Below are 6,606 nucleotides of genomic sequence, written 5' to 3'. Positions count from 1 at the left end.
CCCTCTCTCAGATGTGCTTCCTGAGCTTCATATACATCAGTGGCACTGTCTGATCCCACTGCAAAAAGGGGAGTTGGGGAGGATGCTTTTTGATAGATTTCTCAGATGAAAATAAAGTGCTAATGCAGCAATATTATATCTGAGAACTGTTTACAGATAAAGAAGGATAAGTGTTCCTACCAAAAGTAGATAGAAAAGAAAGCAAAGAGTGGAAAAGGAGAGCCAGAGAGAGAAACAGAAGACAGGGACAGGTCCACGCCTCCAAAGAAACAGTGGAGCACTGGGTCGTTGTGGCAAGGCACCTCGGGGGAAGCGGGAGCGTGGCAGGGCAGGTGTGGACAGGGAGCACAGCCAGGGAAGGAGCAGGGCCGCAGAGAAAGAACGGCGAGGGGGCAGTAGGGTCAAGCCAACACTCGAGGCGAGCCCCTGCTCCCTCCAATAAACCCAAAGCTGGCCCCAGCTGTGTCCCAGTTAGCTGCTTTTATGTGCCAAAGCTGCTCCCACAGCCCGATTTCCCGGGCATCCCAGCAGCAGCTGGGCGCTCGCTCGCAGCCCATCGCGGACACTTTCTGTGTCCTGATCGGCTGCCAGGCAAAGCCTCCCCAGGGACAGGGCTGCCAGCATGTGTACAGCCCCTAGAGTATTTCTTCACCTCATCTATAACATACGTTAAGGCATAAATAAAAATCAGATTGGTCCCTCTCAGGCACGAGGAGTGGAAGAGGATGGTGACCTGTGGCTTATGTATACTACAGACAGGACCAGCACAAGTTTTGGATGGCAAAAGACACAGATCTCTAGGTTGGGAACTGCAGCACGCTGAGAGAAGCAGCAGAATCCAGGCAAAAGAGGGAAAGTGGATAGAAATCCTGTTGGACAACTTTCTGCACAAGGTCCTTCTTGCACACTAACCCCCAATTTGGGAAGGAAGCGCACCATTTGTTATATCAGTCTTCAGAGGGTGCTGAAGAATGTGTCAGCTTAAAAGGCCTCTTTCCAAGCCATTTGTAATTTGGCTACTACAGCTATTTCTTTCTCACTTGGGCTTTTCCATTGCTTTCTGCAGTAATTCAGAAGCAGAGCCAGTTTCAGTTCCAGCTGTGTTAAGGAAGCTTAATGGCTGCCTTTTTTTTTTGTTTGTTGTTGTTGTTTTGGTTTTTTTAAATTTTTTTTTTCTGTGCTGTTACAAAGGACTGCTCGCCGGTGCCTTATGTTCTCAGACAACTATTTATTTTCTTGTCATTTTCACTTCACTGGTTGAGAAAAAATGGCCCTAATAAACAGTGATGATTGTTGGTCTGGCAACAAATCCCACTCAGCTTAGGGCCATACACAACATAGGCCCCCAAACCAACCCAGCTTATCTCCCAGAGGATTATCCCTGTCCCCACTGGTGAGATGCATCAGCTCTGGAATTTTCAAACACTACTTCATCACCCTTACTCTCCTTGAGGGTTTCTCTATGTTCATACCATGAATTTCTGCTCTCCTGGTCCTCACCCAGCAAGCTGGTGAGGGGCTGTTGGAGTGGAGTGTTCATTCAGATCACAGAGAACAATCAAGAAGTAGATGGCAGGTACATAGAAGAGAAAATGTTATTAATTTTAGGGGATTTAACTGATTACACACACACGTCACATGGGTAGCTTATAGAACAAAATGTCTCTCTGGATGTTATTAAAAGTTGAAAACAAGCTGTACAGTTGAAAATCTCTGTTAGCAAAGAGTGCCCTCAGGCAGCTCAACTTTTTAATCTTGATTTTATTTATTGAACAGAACGTAAATTACATATCAGCAAGATTAAAAGGAGTGAAAGGCAGAGAAAACTCAGTTATGGTATGCTTTATATTAAGTAATTTGTTCAGTCAACCAAAACATGTTTCTCAGAGCTGAAGGGAACTTAGACATTGTTTTGGGTGTTATTTTTGAAAAATATTCTTATTGTTAGACATATAGACATCTGATTTAGAGAAGGGATGGAAGAATGTTGTGTTCAGACAAAACAGTAACTTTTCAAGCAGTGTTGTCGGCATCCTGTGATTTTTCATTAAGATGTGTCCTACTGAAGTGATGAAGTATCTAGATAAATCTCCAGACATGAAAGCCTAATTTTTGATTAAAAGCAATAAATTCATGAAAATATGCTGCTGATTTGCATTTGTGATCAAAGTGTAAGTCATGCATGAGTTTGTGAAATGTGAGTGAATGGCAACTCCAGTAACCTTCAAACTTAAAGGAAGTGGGTTAAATATTCTCACAAAGTGCCAACAAAAAAAAGTGACTTGCATGGAAAATGAGAAAGCTTTTGGGAATATCCTGCTGTAAATAGGAATACTCTTAGATGTGACACATATATGTAGCCAGGATTAATAAAAACATACTAAAGTTACTGGTGCATGTTGAACGTCTAGCATGACAGCATTATTCAGTGATCTTTTGCTGCCATCTAAAAATTAGAGTGATAATTATAGAACAGAGGAATGACAAAGCAGGCTTAGAAAAGTAAGATTTCAATCACCAGAGTGAAAAATTCCTAGTGCTAGAAGTGGCTGATATCTGCCTGATATCTGGCCAGTTAACTTAGAGTGATGGTGTTGCAAATGAACCTTTCACAGGACCAAAACTGCTGTAAGCCCAAACTGGTCTAGACTGGAGTTTGCCTGGTGGCCAGGGAGGTCAAGTGCCAGTGCTTGGAGAAGCACTGTCTGCTTTAAAAACAACAACAAAGAAGACAAAGACTGATAACTTTTTCAGATGCACTAGTAACCTGTTAGCAGGCAGATGATAACATATTTAAAGTGAAATGTCAGGAATCTGAGTCACTTATATGTTGTGTTATATATATATATATATATATATATATATATATATATATATATATATGACTTTTTGTTTAGCATAACATTTTTTTTTTTAATTTTTTTTTTTTTTTTTACTCGAAATGTGTGAATCATGAAATAATTTACACTTTAAAAGATGCTACCCAAGAACCTATCACTAAGATCCTTGGAAACTACAAATTCTGAAAATAGGGTGGCATAATGGCTTTTCTAAGTAACCAATATTTTTGTCTTTCTGCATAAATATATATGTATAGTAAAACTTTTATGCATTCCCTTAGCCCTGTAGGTGTGGGATACAGGAAAACTTGGCCCTTTGGATCTAGGTGAAAGAATGAAAGCCTGTTGTGTTTAAGTGGGCATCTGTATCACCAATATGACAAGGAAGGGATAAAAGTCAATTGAATGTTTATGGCTGCTTTAGAGCGCAGAGGAAAAGAGGATGAAGACCATGAGTCAAGTAATTTTCTGTCATAGTTAATGGATGTTCTCTTTTACTTTGCATTACAGAGCCCTCTTTTGTGGTATGGGAGAAGTAGGTATTGACTATCCTTGTATATGTCAGAGGAGCAATAGATTGCTATAGGAAGACTGAGAAATATGAAAGCTTTATCTATTGGAAGTCAATAATAAAATACACGTTATTTTTTAAATAACAGAAATGTAGAAATCCATTCCTGGAACATTCTAAAAGTATAGTCTAATAGCAGCACCAGCCTCTTGAGCAGAAGCACTGTGGCTTCTCTCTTTTCAACTGTGGAACTAATTAACTGTTGCTACTTCCAATTTTTAACCTCGGTCTATTGGTTCATTTCATTTTTATTCTGTCTTTAATCGTAGCACGTCCATCTCAGCTTTATGTGGTATCCAGGCTTAAAATGCTGTGAATGAGTGAAAGAGCAGACAGGAATGCCTCCAAGCTGAGCATACCCTGTGTGAAGGTTGTTTTCTATGGAATCGCTGTAGACACCCAACAGAGACAATTAGAATATATCTACTCCAAAATACCCTCTGGTAGAGCATTGGTGACTGGCTAATTAGAGGCACTTTTACAGCCCATGGAGATAATGAGACTCTGCTGCCACCTCAATAGAAGGGCACACAATGGGCCAGAAAATTCCTTGTTGCTCAGCTTACAGAGGGCTGAAATATGGCAAAGAACTTGTTTCCTTTTAGGGTTATATCCTTTAATTCTCACACTGATGGCTCATCTGGCTCATAGGCTCTACTCACTGTCCTTTTCCTGCACTATTTTCTTCTGCTGCATTTGTGCTGCACAACTGACTTAAAGAGGGATGTATCTGCCAAACTCTTTGTCTGCTGCTGTCTCTTCTACTGTACCTCTAGGACTCTTCCTTGTTATTTCAGCAACTTACTCCCAAAGATTTGTGTGTGAGCTTTGGGGCTTTTCTTCTGCTTTATTGTTCTCCTGATATATTAAATTCAAAATAAAAATTAGGGATGATTACACAGGCTGTGATTATAAATAATTGATGCTTAGCAGCTAGTAATATAGATTAATGCTTGAGACATGAGGTTTGTATCAAAGCTTGTTTATGCACTGGTTTGCTGGAATTTGGTCAGGATAGAGATTGACTCGGTCTTTGCAGGAGAGTGTTTAAGCTGGCATGAACTCCTCAGGGCTCTAATAAAAGGTGTGGAACGTGTCTAAGGCTGCAGAGTTGGGGACGTTTTTGTTCTCTCACCCAGCAGTGAGGCCTGGGGCTCTGGTGCACCCCCTTGTAAGCTGACTCCTGGGGCACCAGAGCTGATTCCCAGTCTGAGGGTGGCTGCCTGTGTCCTTCCTGGGGAATATGGAGCGAGAGCCTGAAAGCATTAACAGGTACATGTTAATAAAAAGAGGTGGTGGAGGCTGAAAGCTTGCCTTTCCCACTACCTTCTTCATGTATTACAAAATGTGTGTCTGGAGAGGCAGTACAGGGACTCCTGCAATAAATCTAGATTGGCCTTTGGCCAAGACCAGTTATTGAGCTCAAGGATCTGGGCTTCTCCTGAGGAAATAAAAAAGCCTCAAACTCTCGTGTTTCTAGTTGCACAGTTTACACTGAATTAAAATATGTTTCATCTGTTTAGCAGTCTGAATAATAAAAGCTGTATACAGCTGCACTAGCACTGTGCTATGCATTTTAATGACAAGTTTGTGACTACTCTAGAATTGTAACTGCAATTCAGATGTTTCTTAATGCAGTCCAAATATTTTGTTAGGGCTTCTTTTAAGTATGCATGCCAGAGAGGGAGGGGAAAAGAAGAGTAAATAGCATTTAAAATTTTAATAATCCTTTGTTAAAGAGAGTTAATGTAAGGGAAATATGGAAATTGTATGTTTTCAGATTGACAAGCATAATAATTTTGTCACAACATGATTAAAATTACTGTCTAAATATTTGAAGTGCCTTCTAATAAAAATATATTCAACCTGTTTTCTATGCTCAGATTAATTTGAAAGCAAAAATGACATACAGTTCAAAAGAAGATATTAAATCAGAAAGGACTACATTGTTCTCCCATAGAAACTGTGATTTAATATTCAGGCTATAGTCTTAAATGTTTGTATTTTGCCAGCTGTTTAGCAGCTTGAGGCACTTAGAATAGTTTCAACAAAATGACAATAAGACTTGGGCAAAGTAAGATTCATCAGTGGAAAAAATATAATAAAATAGACAAATATCACAAAGGAAGACAAATAGGAAGAAAAAAGGAAAATGGCAAAATTCTTTTGCTTCAGGTGGGTTTTGGTTATTTTTAGTTTGAAAGGACTGTTTTTGTATAAATTGGAAAGCATTCTGCACACAAGGGAAAACCTTTAGACTAAAAATGGATAGTTACACGTGGCTTACAGTCCTCTTAATAGTCTGTGGGAAGAGTGGCAGTTCCTTATGATGACTTTTCCCTACAAACACAATAAGCACAAGTTATAAAGAGAACACAGCTCAGCTGTAGATGTTTCAGGCTTTAAAAATACCAGCTACTTACTGCATTAATTAATATCAAAGCTTTATCCAACTACCATTTTTCATGATAGAAATGGATGCAGTAGAAGGTGCCACATGTTTTAGTACTTCATGTGCAACCAGAGATTGAACAGCAAAGAATGGAGCTGCACCTTGACTCCACCTGTGAGACAGTTTACCTGTGACTTGTGGCCTTTTGTTCTCAAGACTTGCTTCGTTTCTGAAGTGCTTTATGTCAGCATGTGAAGTAAATACTTTGAATTAAAAATGTACTGGTTGTCTGCAAATACAGAACACTGGATCAGGGTAGTTGCTGGCTCTTTTGTCTTACAGCTTTATGCTGTGCATTCCTTCTGATCGTGTGCAGTGGAGTTTATTTGGGCTGCTCCTCTTTGGCTGTTGTGTCAAGTTTATCTTGTGCTGAGGAAGGTTTTGGTACTTAAGTTATCAAACTGTTCAGTTAAGACTGAAAAATTTATGTCCGTAGAGAGGAAGTGTGAGAGCATTTGTACCTGGTAAGACCAGTGGAGGCCCCCAGCCACCCTGGGGAGCATCAGAATAGGGCCCTCTAAGTGCAAGGGAAAGGATAATAAAACTTGCTTAGTCCTTGTCACATTGTATTGCAGCATTAGATAAACATAATAAAAGTTGCATCATTAAATCCACTGCCATCAAACTATAGAAGCTATTCCTCACTTCAGGTATTAAGACAAATTTAGAGTTCAGACTTGAGGCAAAGGAAAGCTCAGGTTTAGTTTGCTGTTAGCCTTGGAGTTGAATGGTCTCTGAGAAAT

The sequence above is a fragment of the Anomalospiza imberbis genome, chromosome 15, assembly GCF_031753505.1.
Source record: "Anomalospiza imberbis isolate Cuckoo-Finch-1a 21T00152 chromosome 15, ASM3175350v1, whole genome shotgun sequence".
NCBI classification, from domain to species: Eukaryota; Metazoa; Chordata; class Aves; order Passeriformes; family Viduidae; genus Anomalospiza; species Anomalospiza imberbis.
The sequence above is the reverse complement of the archived record's forward strand: the minus strand, read 5'-3'. Positions refer to the sequence as shown.